At 46.0% G+C, this 12,626-nt stretch overlaps 1 protein-coding gene and 1 long non-coding RNA gene across 7 annotated transcripts in view; one reads left to right on the top strand and one right to left on the bottom strand.

Annotated features, from left to right (window-relative positions):
• LOC310828442 (uncharacterized protein) overlaps positions 1-12,626 on the bottom strand; it is a 104,231-nt gene that overhangs the window by 80,463 nt on the left and 11,142 nt on the right. The window lies entirely within an intron of this gene.
• The window catches only part of LOC310828447, a 100,970-nt gene continuing 97,683 nt past the window's right edge, over positions 9,340-12,626 (top strand). For all 6 annotated transcript variants that reach the window (XR_014556871.1, XR_014556872.1, XR_014556873.1 and 3 more), the window contains exon 1: positions 9,340-9,476. This is a non-coding gene — a long non-coding RNA (uncharacterized lncRNA). The remainder of the gene's footprint in view (positions 9,477-12,626) is intronic.

Here is a 12,626-nt window from a genome sequence, read left to right as displayed (position 1 = left end):
CCCCTGCCCGCCCCCCAGGAAAAAAAAATCCCACACCAATTAAACTACTGCTTTGGTGCTTAAAATCCAGGACTCATTTATACTCTTCAAGGTTGCAATATTAGGGTTTGTACAGGACTCCAAACAAATTAGCAAGGGCCAAGGTGGAAGACGACAAGCGCTTGGCTGGTAGGAACTTCTACTGTCAGAGGCAGTCTGAATACCGTTTGCTGGAAATGACAGGAGGGGAGAGCAATGTTGCTGAAGCAATCTTCCCTCACACAGCAGGACAATGAAGTGCTGAGAAATATTATCTGCATTCGGCTGCACATTCAGATGCCTTCCCAGATGCATATGTGCTACATCATGTGCGCTGGGGTGTGGACTGGATCCTAAGATCTGCCACATTGCAAACAAGTTTGTGGCCTTTTGACAAAAGGTGCAAGAGAGAGAAGACAAATCTGTATCAATACAGGACGTAGCATTTTGCCTTGAAATACGGGACAATCCTGTATTATAAAGGAGACAGGCGCCAACCCTGCTCTTGAGCCACCTGAAGCAAGCTTAGAGCCAGGAATTTGGAGTCAGGCCCAAAGAACAATCCAAATGGAGGCAAAATGCAGAACCGGCAGAACAAGATTAGAGTCATAACCTTAGAGCAAAACCAGAAACAAGAGACAGGCAGGAGCTCAGGTTGTTGCTAGCTTGTTGTTCAAGCAAAGGAGAAGGAGGATCTTGTACTCCTTCCCGCTCAGGAGGAGAAGAGCCAGCCTGGGCAAAGTCAATCTGGAAGGTCCTTGCCTGAGAAACTATAGTGGCATTGTCACATTGGGCAATGGTTAGCAGTTCCTGACACTTCTCTGAGAACATGCACCACTGTAACTCACCACATGGGGCAGTGGTCAGCAGATCTTGGGAGGGCAGGAACCTGACAGATATACTCCTTCCTAATTAAAAGAGTGATTGGTACCAAGTTTGGATCTCATTTCTGCAGAATCTTGCTGGAGAGCTCTTTTCTGACACAGTGGTTGTCAGCCAATGGTAGGGTATTTTGGTGTGTGTGTGTTTTTAAGCCAACTGTACTTCCATCTTAATAGCAATTACTTTTAATTCAAGGAGACAGACAAGCAGGGCTAGGCTGAATGCCTTGCTGAATTCTAAAGCTGAATCCAACTGCATTTTCTCTGTCTAGTAAATTAAATTTTAGCAGAGAAGGCTAGTCTGGCAAGGCTTGGCTTGCGATGCTAGAAACCAAGACATTTGTTCTTGTTCCCCACATACAGGCACACAGCATTCCTGTCTAGTTTCACGGCTGGCAATTAAAGCTACTCTTCAGCTGCAGAAATTGATAACATGAGTGAAATAATAGAGCTGGTAATTTGATTCTTCATCAGTCTTACTGGAAAACCTTTTTGGTCATTTACTCCCTTAGCAGTCATCTGCTGGTGAAAATTGCTGTGGTCATGGGGGGCGGGGGCTCCCATTAATAGCGTGATATTGTAGTTGCTAATGTCAAAAGCATGGCTCTGTATGAAGTAAGAAGGCTGATTTTGATCCTAATTGGAATAAGATGGGAAAGGAAATTAAGAGGTCACCAGCGAAAATATCAACCGAGGACAACCCAGAATTCCTTTGTAGTGGAAACTGGTTATCCCACCCACATGAGACAGGTCTGAGTTACAGCTGGTCTTTTTTAAATGGTTTTTAAAAACGGGGATCAGATTTTGCTGCTTCCTCCCAGAATCCTCGCTGTAACCTGATACCTGCAAACATCTAGCAGTATTTCCTTTGCTTTGCAATCTCCCAACCTGAGTTCAAATGCAGACCCCATGACTCCAGCCTGGCTGTTGTGCTTTCCCCACACTCCCCTCACTCGCTGCTTTGTACAACATCCCTGCCTCGTGAAGAGTTGGGAATATAGGAATCTTCCTTAGTCATTCCATTGGTCCATCTAGTTCAATATTGTCAACACTGACTGGCAGCATCTCTCTGCCAGGGTTTCAGGCAGGAGTCTCTCCCAGCCTACCTGGGGACACCAGGAATTGAACCTGGGACCTTCTGCATGCAAACCGGGTGCTTTACCACTGAGTTATGATCCTTCCCAGGTAGTGGCTTTGTCTGAGGCCACCTAGTGAGTTCATTACAGAAGCTGGAGTATTATATTCACTTAGCTGGGAGTAAGCCCCAATGAACTCAATGGGATTTGTTTCTGAGCAGACATGTTTGGGATAGTCCTGCCAGTGGGATTTGAATCAGAGTTCTCAGGCAGCCTTCTGCTATGGTCTATGGACTAATACAACAAATGCTACTCTATTTGATCCATCCCATGCATGCAGCCTTATTCTATCTAACCTACGTAACTATACGCAGAAGCAAGCTCCACTGAATGAGATTTACTTCTACCTCGCACTGGAGTGCAACCTTACCCACTGACTGCACTCTGCAAATTGAGGACCTTGGAACAGGGCACTGATGGCACCCAAGAACATCAGTATTCAGAAAGATGTTGCATCAAAGCACACCAGAATTCCCCTGCCTCTTTTCCTATGAGTGGTGTGGACTTTTCTCACATTCTCTCTTTCAGCGCCACATACTTCCCTCCTCTCTTCCATTCTTTTTCTCTTCAAATGATTTGGTGGCTCCTGTCCATCATAGAATTGTAGAGTTGGAAGGGACCCCCAAGAGTTGAGCCCCCTGCAATGCAGGAATCTCAGCTGAAGCATCCATGACAGATGGCCATCCGACCTCTGCTTGAAAACTCCCAAGGAAGGAAAAGTCCACAATCTCCCAAGGGAGATTTGAGCTGTTCCCACTGACCAACAGCTCTTACTGCCCACACAGTTCTTCATGATGTTTTGTCGGAATCTCCTATCTTGCAACTTGACTGCGTTGGTTTGAGTCCTACCTTCCAGAGCAGGAGAAAACAAGCTTGCTCCATCTTCGACTGGACGGCCCTTGCCATATTTGAAGTTGGCTATCGCATCTCCTCTCAAGTCACATAGCCTGAAAACAGCTCAAATAATAAATCCTATCACGATCTGACTGCATTTCTAATAAAAAGCGGAGGTGGGGTGGAGGAACTCCTCTGTTATAGGATGTCTAAGCCGAGGAGGTGCAAATTGGGCGTTTGAACTTCAAAAGGGCTTGACTTGAAAGCGGAAAGCGGTAGTAAAAAGTTTTCGGGGAGGGGGGTGCGGAGGAGTCCTATCCCCTTCATCCGGACAGATCCGGAGAGCAGAGACTTTGGAGGGTCTGTTTTGATGAGGATTCTTTTACAGGACTCATGCCCCCATCACACTTCAAACGCCTGCGACGGGGCTGGTGTGGGGTTTTGGTGACGCCTTTCGAGGGCTGCCAGGGCGTGGCTCTAGCACAAGGCAAGCAGGCGAGGCGCGAGGTTTGCTAGCGCTTCAACGATAATAAAAAAAAGTAACACAATAGCATCCTGCTGCAGAACGTTTGCTCTGAAAGAAGGCGGTAGGGGGGGGGGATGCAACACTTTGCATTGCCTGCTGGAAACGATCCTTTTAAAAAGCGCATTTAAGCAATCGGCACCAGCAGAACAAGGCATGGGTTTGGTGTAGAATGAAGCAAAAATACTTGCCTGCACACTGTTAGCGTTTAAAATTAATAGACCAAACTGTGTAGCTGCTATAAAACAAAACAAAGCAGAGGGAAGGTTTGTGTAGCAGACTCTGCAGGTCATTCATTGCGTGTGTCGGATTGCAAACCCTCGGTAGTCTTATTTTTTTCAATGACTGGCATTTTGAGACTGGATGGCTTGTTTAAAAGATTTGTTGCCATCAGATCTGATGGCTTATAACCGCCCCCATTTAAGCAATGCGACGCTTTCTCGCTGCTTTGAACAGAATCGTTTCATTTTTCTTAAAAACAAACTAACTAAAACACCCTGAATATATAAACAGGTAAGATGAAGGTGCGGTTCAAAGTGAGTCTGGGCGTTTTCGGGGAGGGAAAAAATAATTTTAGCGTTATTACTGGTACAGTATTGTTAACTAATGGATTCTCTCCTTTCAAAAAGGTGGGGAAATAGGCTTGTGCCCATCTCTGCACGAACGGATTATAAAGTGATTGATTGATCGGGCGATACTGTACTAGGTATTGCCACACATACTTTTCTTTGCAAATACTGTAACACGCCCGCGCGTTCATTTCTCGCCAGCTGGCCCTTCCAGGATCCAACCCAATCAGACCACATCAATATATGCCTGAATCAGCATGTTGTGGTTCCCCTTGGACTTCTGCCTGTCTTGTTTTTGAACTTTATGTGGAAAGCGGGGGAATTTGCAGCCCCAATTTATCCAAGTATTACGGCCAGACCCAATCTCTGCTGTCATTCAGAGAGATCAGAACGAAGCTAGATCGTGATGTCTTCATAGATCAGAAACACTTAGCTCTGAGTATTTGTTTTCAGCCCAATGCTGTCGAAACGAACTACAATTTTCAGATGTCTGGGTCGTTTTGGGATTTACCACTAGCTACACTGTTGGGTTATGTCCCTGCACGTATTTATTTTTAATCTTACATCAGTAACCCAAACAAAGGCTTCTCATATGCTGGCTATCTGTACTATTTCTATGCGTTCCTTTTTATTAATCAAGATAAAAATATTTTAGATTTTTACTTATGTAGCGCGAAGGTTAAGTTGCTATTATTAAAAACAATTGTTCCGAAATATACTGACGGTCAATAGTCTCGAATTCCCTAGTTTTCTAAAAGTCTCTTTAATAGCTGCTGAGGTTTCGGAATTTCTCTAAAAGTCCCCTTTATTGATTCGTCGGTCAGTGTTTACTTCTGATTAGGAACTGGCCTCAATCACTAATAATGTTGACTCGTCATCACGTATTGATTTCATTTAAAACGGAAGTAAGTCCAGCCATACTCTAAACTCCTATTTTCCATCAGTATATTCTAACGGAATCTTGAAAACACCAACGTGGTTTTTTGAACGCGGTCATTGTGTGTCTTTATTGTTGTTTTAGATAGGTAGGTAGATATAGATATAATTATATTATATAATAAAATGGCAAATGCCTTTCCTCGTTGGTTGTTTTTTTTGTTGTTTTTTTTTGAGCACGGAAGGACGGACGTACAAAGATACAGGATCATCCGCCTAAATGCAGCGGGAAGTTCTCCTGCGCAAGCCCCCACCCCACTGAAATAAACGGCGGCGTTCCTGCACAATTTCCCTTGGTTTAAAAGACTCAGGACTACCCGCTGGTTTCTCCTCCTACGTGTGCAGCTCATGTTCTCCCTTGCTTGGCCTTTTCCACTCAGTAAAAAAAGTCCCACGAGGATCACGGGCCGCGCCTCCGAGATCGCGCAGAAACTTTTCTCGCAATTTGCGTGCTCGGTGGCGGCTCCATTTTGCGGAAGCAGAAAGAGATGCGTTCCCCATAAATATCTAGGCAGCAGGGGCAAAAAGTCATTACACCCCCTGCTATATGTTCAGCATGAAAAAAAAGACTGTTGTTATTTGCTTAAGCAATTAAATATCGATCGCCCCACACCAAGTACTAATATAATCATCCAGTCCGGGGTGCTTTTAATTGGTCTGAAGAAGAGCTTTACCGGCCATAGACATGATGGTCCCATAAAAAGCGAACAAAAACATATTGATAAAAGCATTAATATACAAGTCATGGTATTTATACATTGGCGCAAATGGAGGACGTGTGACTGATACACCGGGTATTAAAATTCAGCGTCAGGAGACGTATTTTTGCAGCGTCCAATTTCTTTTCCACGAGGAAGACAAAGAGGGGAAACGCAGGTTTAATGCCATATAGGGCTGAGAGGCTGCATTTTCTTCAGATAGGAAAAGCAATTATCTTTACGGATGATTAATAGTCAAGCGCGCACCCGTCCCACCCCGCACCCCAGCATGCGCGCTCCAAGTCAGGCGTTCACCGTATCCCTCCTTGCACCGCCAGCTCCAATTGTTTTAACGTGACCTTTACTTATAACCGTGCGCCTTCGTCGCGCGGCGCCAGCGTGCGCCCACTTAGGCCTTTCGCGCTCCAGAGGGGAGAGCGACGAGTCTCCTATCAGGTCCGTCGATCTATACCTTCCTTCCTTCCTTCCTTCCTTCCTTCTCTCTCTCTCTCTCTCTCTCTCTCTCTCTCTCTCTCCACCCCCCACCACCCGCAGGTTGGCTGGGGGGCCAGCTCAGCTACAAACCCAGCGGAAGGGTTTTGCAAAGGATATGCCGGATGGAGACACACTCTGCAACCTCTCCAGCGGAGGCCGCGCGCGCCAGACCGGAGAAGGGGGGGGGGGGTTAATCTAATAAACGGAAAGGCCGCAGGGCATGCGGAGCAATGACAGATCTTGGCCATTTGTTTCACACTTCCTCCTCGCTCGATTGACCATCCTGGGCAGTTTGAAAACGACGCCGGCAGACGCACGCATGCATACACCCACCCACCCACACACAGAAGGACGCCTTGTCGCAGGCCCCAGCGATGCGCACCGCCACGTGGGCGCCTCCGGGCCTCCACCCGGCAGGCCCAGCTTGTCTTGGGGTCGGCTGAAAAGATGCCACCCGAAGGTCCAAGCGATTCGGCCCTCCGCCTCCTTTTTCATTTGATTTGTATGTCTGCTGCTGCTGCATCGCCATCGTCGTTGCTAGCAGGGCCTTCGGCGAACTGTAGATAAGACGGGACCACGTGGCATTTCAACTGCAACGTTTTCAGAATGACAATTCCAAGTTGCAGTCCTAAGTAATAGCTGGAAGTGAATCCCATGGAACTCAACAGGGCTTTCTCCTGCGTAGGCTAGGCAAGTAGAGGATTGCACTGTGCGGTTATGCACACTTTCCTGGGATAAGCCTCCCTGAACATAGTTAAACGTGCATGGTATCCAGCCATTATTTGGCAGCCTGCTTTCTCCACATTCTAGAACCCACATTTTGTTATGTGAATGGGGCCACGATACCTGAAGGCAAGGTTCTGAATCATGGTGCAGTTCCTGGTGTTAAAACCAGTAAAAAAAAAACCTAGCGGACCCTGCCTAGCTTTGCAAATGTGCACCTGGTTTCCTTTGCCAGTATCCACATATGCATTACGTTGTGTGAAATCAGAATGAATTTTGTGTTATCATCATCATGCTTGCCACAGGGAACAATCTGAGCCAGGTAAAAGCCCCAGAGCCCATTTGCAATGGCCTGGCCCAGCCCTGGAGCATGTGATGGAATAATGAAAAGCGGATGAGTATGTGCAGAGTGCATTACCATCACTGCTGATTGTTGTCACCATTGGCCTCACCCAGGTCTCACAATTGACAGCTTGTACACTAAGCCTTCGGAGTTTTATTACCACACACATTAAAGGCCAAAGGCTCAACCTTCCGAGCAGAAAAGCACTCTCTGCATATGAGTAATCTTATTTAAAATACCAAAATGGAAAAGAAATTAATTTCCCCATACACAAAGGATCAGGCTTGGTGAGTGGAGAGATCAGAGATCTCAAAAATGACAGCCATCTACTAGATGCCATTAACTGCACCCGCTAGAGTTGCATTGTTCTTTATAATTGTGTAGGACATCTATTGCCTTCCAAACTGCAATGATAAACCTGTTTATTTATCTTCGGGTGAGGCATTATTAGAGTCACATTCGACTGAAATCAAGACAGAAAAACATCCTTGCCAATAAAGAACCTATGGTGTGAACATGACTTCTGACCATCGTTTCTGAACAAAACAAATTTCCTTCCAGTAGCACCTTAAAGACCAACTAAGTTATTTCTTGGTATGAGCTTTCGTGTGCATGCACACTTCTTCAGATACCTGAAGAAGTGTGCATGCACACGTATCTGAAGAAGTGTGCATGCACACGAAAGCTCATACCAAGAAATAACTTAGTTGGTCTTTAAGGTGCTACTGGAAGGAAATTTGTTTTGTTTTGACTATGGCAGACCAACACGGCTACCTATCTGTAACATCATTTCTGAATTTGCCTTTTGTACTCCAAGGTGAGGGAGGGAACCGCAGAACCTTGTGTATGGGGTCTGACATGCTGGAAAGATGAAAGAAGGCAGCATATGGATTTGCAGAAATAATTATCACTTTTGTACTCCTTAGGACCTCTTGCTGTGCAAGCACAGGAAATAAGAGCAAATTATACTAACGATTTTTAAATGCAATTTTCAACTCCAGCCACTGCCAGTGGTTTGATAGCTCTGCTGCTTCTGGCACAACCGCTGCAACGAAACCAATCTAATGCGCAATGCTGGGAAATGGATGTTTCCCAGTCGCTGGTTCGTCTTCGCTGCGACCAAGGAGGGCAGCACAGCGCGCTCGGAAAGCACATTTCTTCCATCAAGTAGAGATATGCAACCCCGAGCTACGCGCGCCTACTCGGAAGCAAGCTCCCGTTCAATTCAACGAGGCTTACTCCTAAGTAAGTGTGTGCATTACGAACTTCGCAGTCTCCCGATTAGAACTATGATTTAAAGATATTAAATATGTTGGGGGGTGGGGGAGCTGGTTTTTAAAGCATCGGGACCACGCCCACTTCCATGCAGCCGACAAGTGGCTCAAGTAGGAAGGAACACACGCACCCCCGGCAACTGCTGTCAAAACCGGCTTCCCCCTCCCCCCCGCCTACGTGGTTTAGCTTTCCAGGCCACCTATTTGGGCAAATCGCATACAAATTAACGATGATGTTTTAAAAAACAAAACCCTGGTAGACGGGCGTGGGGGAGAGTCTGCAACGTCTTGCAAGATGTTCAACGGAAAGGGAGGAGGGGAGGGAACCTGACACGCGTCTCGGGTAGCCTTCCCCGGCACGCGCGCGTCATGCGGTCCTCCCACCCCACCCCATACTTTTTTTTTTAATAATATATAGAAAATCTGGGCCTTTCTCCCTGACGGAGACGCCGCCGTTTGCCCGCAGAGAGGGAGAGCTGTGCAGCCAGCAAGGATCGCCACCCGTCTTCCAATGGCATCCGAATCCCGGGCTCACCCCACCCCGCCTCCCCCACCATGCGCGAAAGGATATATATATACGGGAAAGGCGAGAGGCGGACGATCAATGGAAGGAGCCGGAATCCACGCAAATCGCCTGGGAGAGGCAGCCAAGCGGGCAGAGGCGCAGTCACATGCAGCTGCTGCCGCCGCCGCCGCCGCCGCCGCCCTCCCCGTTCTGGAATGCTAATAAACCCGGGGAGTTCCAATGCCGAACGCGGCGGAGCTGAGTGTTCTTTTTCCTCCTCCTCCCGCCCCCGCCCCCCCCCCACGTTGGGGGAACCACCCGGCACTGCAGTGTAGGGCGCAGTGCTGTTGTCACCTGATCGCCAGGCGCGCCGCCCCTCGCTCCCCCCCCCCATAAGTAAGGAGGGAATGGTAGTGTCTGGTATGTGACACCGCAGCCCCTCCCCTGCGCGATCTGTGGCCGCTAAGCCTCAGAAGCTGCGGGCGCCGGCGGCGGAGAGAGGGAGTCCCGGTAGCTGTGCAGCCACCGCCTTCATGAACAGGTGAGTCGGTCCAGCGGCAGCTTCGCTTGGTGCTGCGTGGGGAGAGAGACCTCTGCTTGCCTTCTCCGCGGCGGGCAGGTGGAAGATGCTGCTGTGCTGGGTGCACTGCCCTGGCCCATATCTTGCAGGGCTTTCCCGTTGGTTTCAGAGCTTGGTTTTTGCGGAGGGTGGCGCAGGGCTCCTGAAACGAGCGTGGCTTTGGGGAACGGGGTGCTTGGCTCAAAGGATATATGAGAAGATAAAAGATGGGATATTGCGCTGCTGAACAGCATCCTACAGAAGCCACGAGATCCTTAGATTATTATTATTTTAAACAAAAATATTGTTTTTTGTTTTTAAAAAGATAGACCTTTGTTTGCTAAATATCACAGGAAAGCAAGTGTGAGTGGCTTGGTTGTAGAACTTTATTGTCATGCGATATTTAAAAATGGAGAGGGATATTTCATGCGCTCTAACCACATGAAACAAAAACATTTATGTACATGGATATGGGTTATTCCCCCCCCCTTGCCTGCCTGGTGTGTTGCACATGCATTTTAGGATTACTTGACCTTTTAAAAAAATGATATTTGGTTTTTTATTAACATATTGATCTCTGTGTTTAGGAAATGGAAGGAGGAAATATTCCCCTCTTAATGAGGCCAGATATGGGCAATTGGGTTTTTCATATGCTACAGAACTGTGTGTGTCAAAAAAAATGAGAAATACAGATGGAACCGAAAAAGGAGAGCTTTCAAATGCAGGGTGGGGGTGGAATTAGGCAGTTAAGATGAATTATGACTAAGGAGGCACCAGGGAGTACTAACTATGCGATCCAATATGTATCTATTCAAAATATATCCCTCTGAGCTCAATGGGGCTTGTTTCCTAGCTTGAGGCTATAGCCCTAGCCTTGTTATTTGGAAATAACCCCCATTGAATTCAGTGGAAGTTATGTTGAGTAGATTTGTATTGGATTGTGCTGAAAGTTATAGATTTAAAAAGACCAGGTTACATCAGGATGCTTACTTTTTGGCAAAGGAAACTGTTATTAAGGGTTGACAGTTTGGTTATTAATCTGTTTGGAAAGCCATATCTGCCAGGGGAATGGGTGAAAATCCAGGGATGTGCAAGAATGGGTGTGTCAGCGAGACTTTTTGCCAATATTGTATATCGTGATTGCTCTGTCTGGACTGCACAATTGCTGGCTCCACAGTGAAGCTAGAGATAGGCAAAGACTACTTTTTGCCAGCAAAATTGGCTGCTGTGGAACAAACCAGTATGTCGAGGTAACGCCCAGTGAATGTGTCCTTCTCAGAGACTCAAGTTTGTCCTTGGTTAAGCAAAAACATTTCCTTTCATCAAGTTACTTCTCCCCCTCCCTGCCACTAATGATGAAAATGGATACCCTGTGGAAACTTGGAGGAGTGGCGCAGAATGACCCCTAAATTCTGTTCAGCTGTGTGTAGAAAACCACACTAAAGCCATAGAATGGTGACATTTTTGGACGTGTATTTATGATGGTGGGCATTGTAGGAAAAAATACAGAGCAGAAGAAACTTAAAAGGCTTGAGCTTACTTTGACAATGATCACTGGGTAGCAAAGAGACATTCATTAACTGGGTTCTGATTTGTAGGATATGTTACTAAAAGAGGAATCACTTATGCTTCATTCTTAGTGAAGTTAAGGTAAGCTATTTGAGTGGTGTGCAATGTTTGGGGCGGAGGAAGGAGATTATTCAGAGGCTAGTAAAACTGAGAATTCTGTTGATAGCAGTGGGAACTACAATTATACGTTCCTGTAATATTTTCAAAATCTAGGCATGGATGGAGAACTGAATGAGACAGAGATTCAGATAAGCTAATGCGTGTGGGTTGAACCTGTAAGGACCATTTGACCAAGTTAATTTTGGAGAGAGTCTATTTCAATGGGTGATACTGTACTGATAAAATATCACAGTAGATCTCTCTCTCTCTCTCTCTCTCTCTCTCTCTCTCTCTCTCTCTCTCTCTCCAATCCTGCATTGAGATGATAAAACTGAACTTTTATTATGGCCTTGTAACTGGGGACTTGCTTGGGAGCAAGCCTTGCTAAACACAGTGGGTCTAACGATTTGTAAATGTTTAGGATCAGGCAGTTAAAAACCTAAGCGGCTACATACAATCATAATTATTCCCTGCCACTAGAGCTCCTTTTTAGAATGTGGGGTATATAACGGACTCTGGTGCACTGAAAGGAATGGGTACCATGTGGAAAAAACAGGTATTAGTCCGTTACAGCCTGCATCATGGTTAGCTTTAGCTAGAATTCTCAGCATTTGTCTTTTTTGTTCCTTTGGGGAGGACAGGAAGTTCTCAGAATTCACTTGGCAAAAGCAGAAGCAGAAGCTTTGTTTGTCAGGATTTAATTTTCTACAGGCTCTCAATACTACAGTGTTCTTTAATAATGTAATTTCGGATATAATTCCTTGCAGAGTTTGTGCATTAAAGGGTATTGAAAGATATGCTGTGAATGGAGAGTCCAAAACTGTCAATTTTAAGCGTTGATATAAAACAGAGGAGAAAACATTTGGTTGCGGGGGGAAATCAGCTGCCACCTGAGGGATAATTAGAAGTGTGATGGATACAAGATGCTTGACAACATGTGCATTAAAAGTGCCTTAAGAACGCTGGTGTCAAAATGATTAACTTCTGCCCTGTAATACCTGCCTAAGAATGTTCCAGAACAAAATGGCTCCTCAAGTTGTCTCGCAAATATGTGCATAGGATTTCGGACTGGAGCATTCCAGAACACCCACCTTATTGCTAAATGGCCATTCAAGCAGAATAAACAATTAGCTTTTCAAACTGACACAGCAAATCCAAGAACTGAAGTTCTTGGTGCAATTGAATTGTGGCAGTACAGAAATTGAGCTTGTCTCCTATAATTTTATATTAACTAAGCTTTGGCTCGGCGCGGAGAGCATTTGTTAAGAGAAACCAGCCGTGCAAAGCGATGTGAAATCCTGCTAGCTTTTCCGGAAGCCTACAAGAACTGTTAATAATCTGTGCTGATGGGGTTTAAGCTCCCCCTCTAACACTGGGGAAGCAAACACACAAGTTCCAAATTTGAATAGCAAAACAATAATGCCTTTATTAGGACCATCCAAAAATCACAAGGTGGTGGCCAAG

Source organism: Podarcis gaigeae (genome assembly GCF_964106915.1).
Source record: "Podarcis gaigeae genome assembly, chromosome: 12".
NCBI classification, from domain to species: Eukaryota; Metazoa; Chordata; class Lepidosauria; order Squamata; family Lacertidae; genus Podarcis; species Podarcis gaigeae.
The sequence above is the reverse complement of the archived record's forward strand: the minus strand, read 5'-3'. Positions and strand labels throughout refer to the sequence as shown.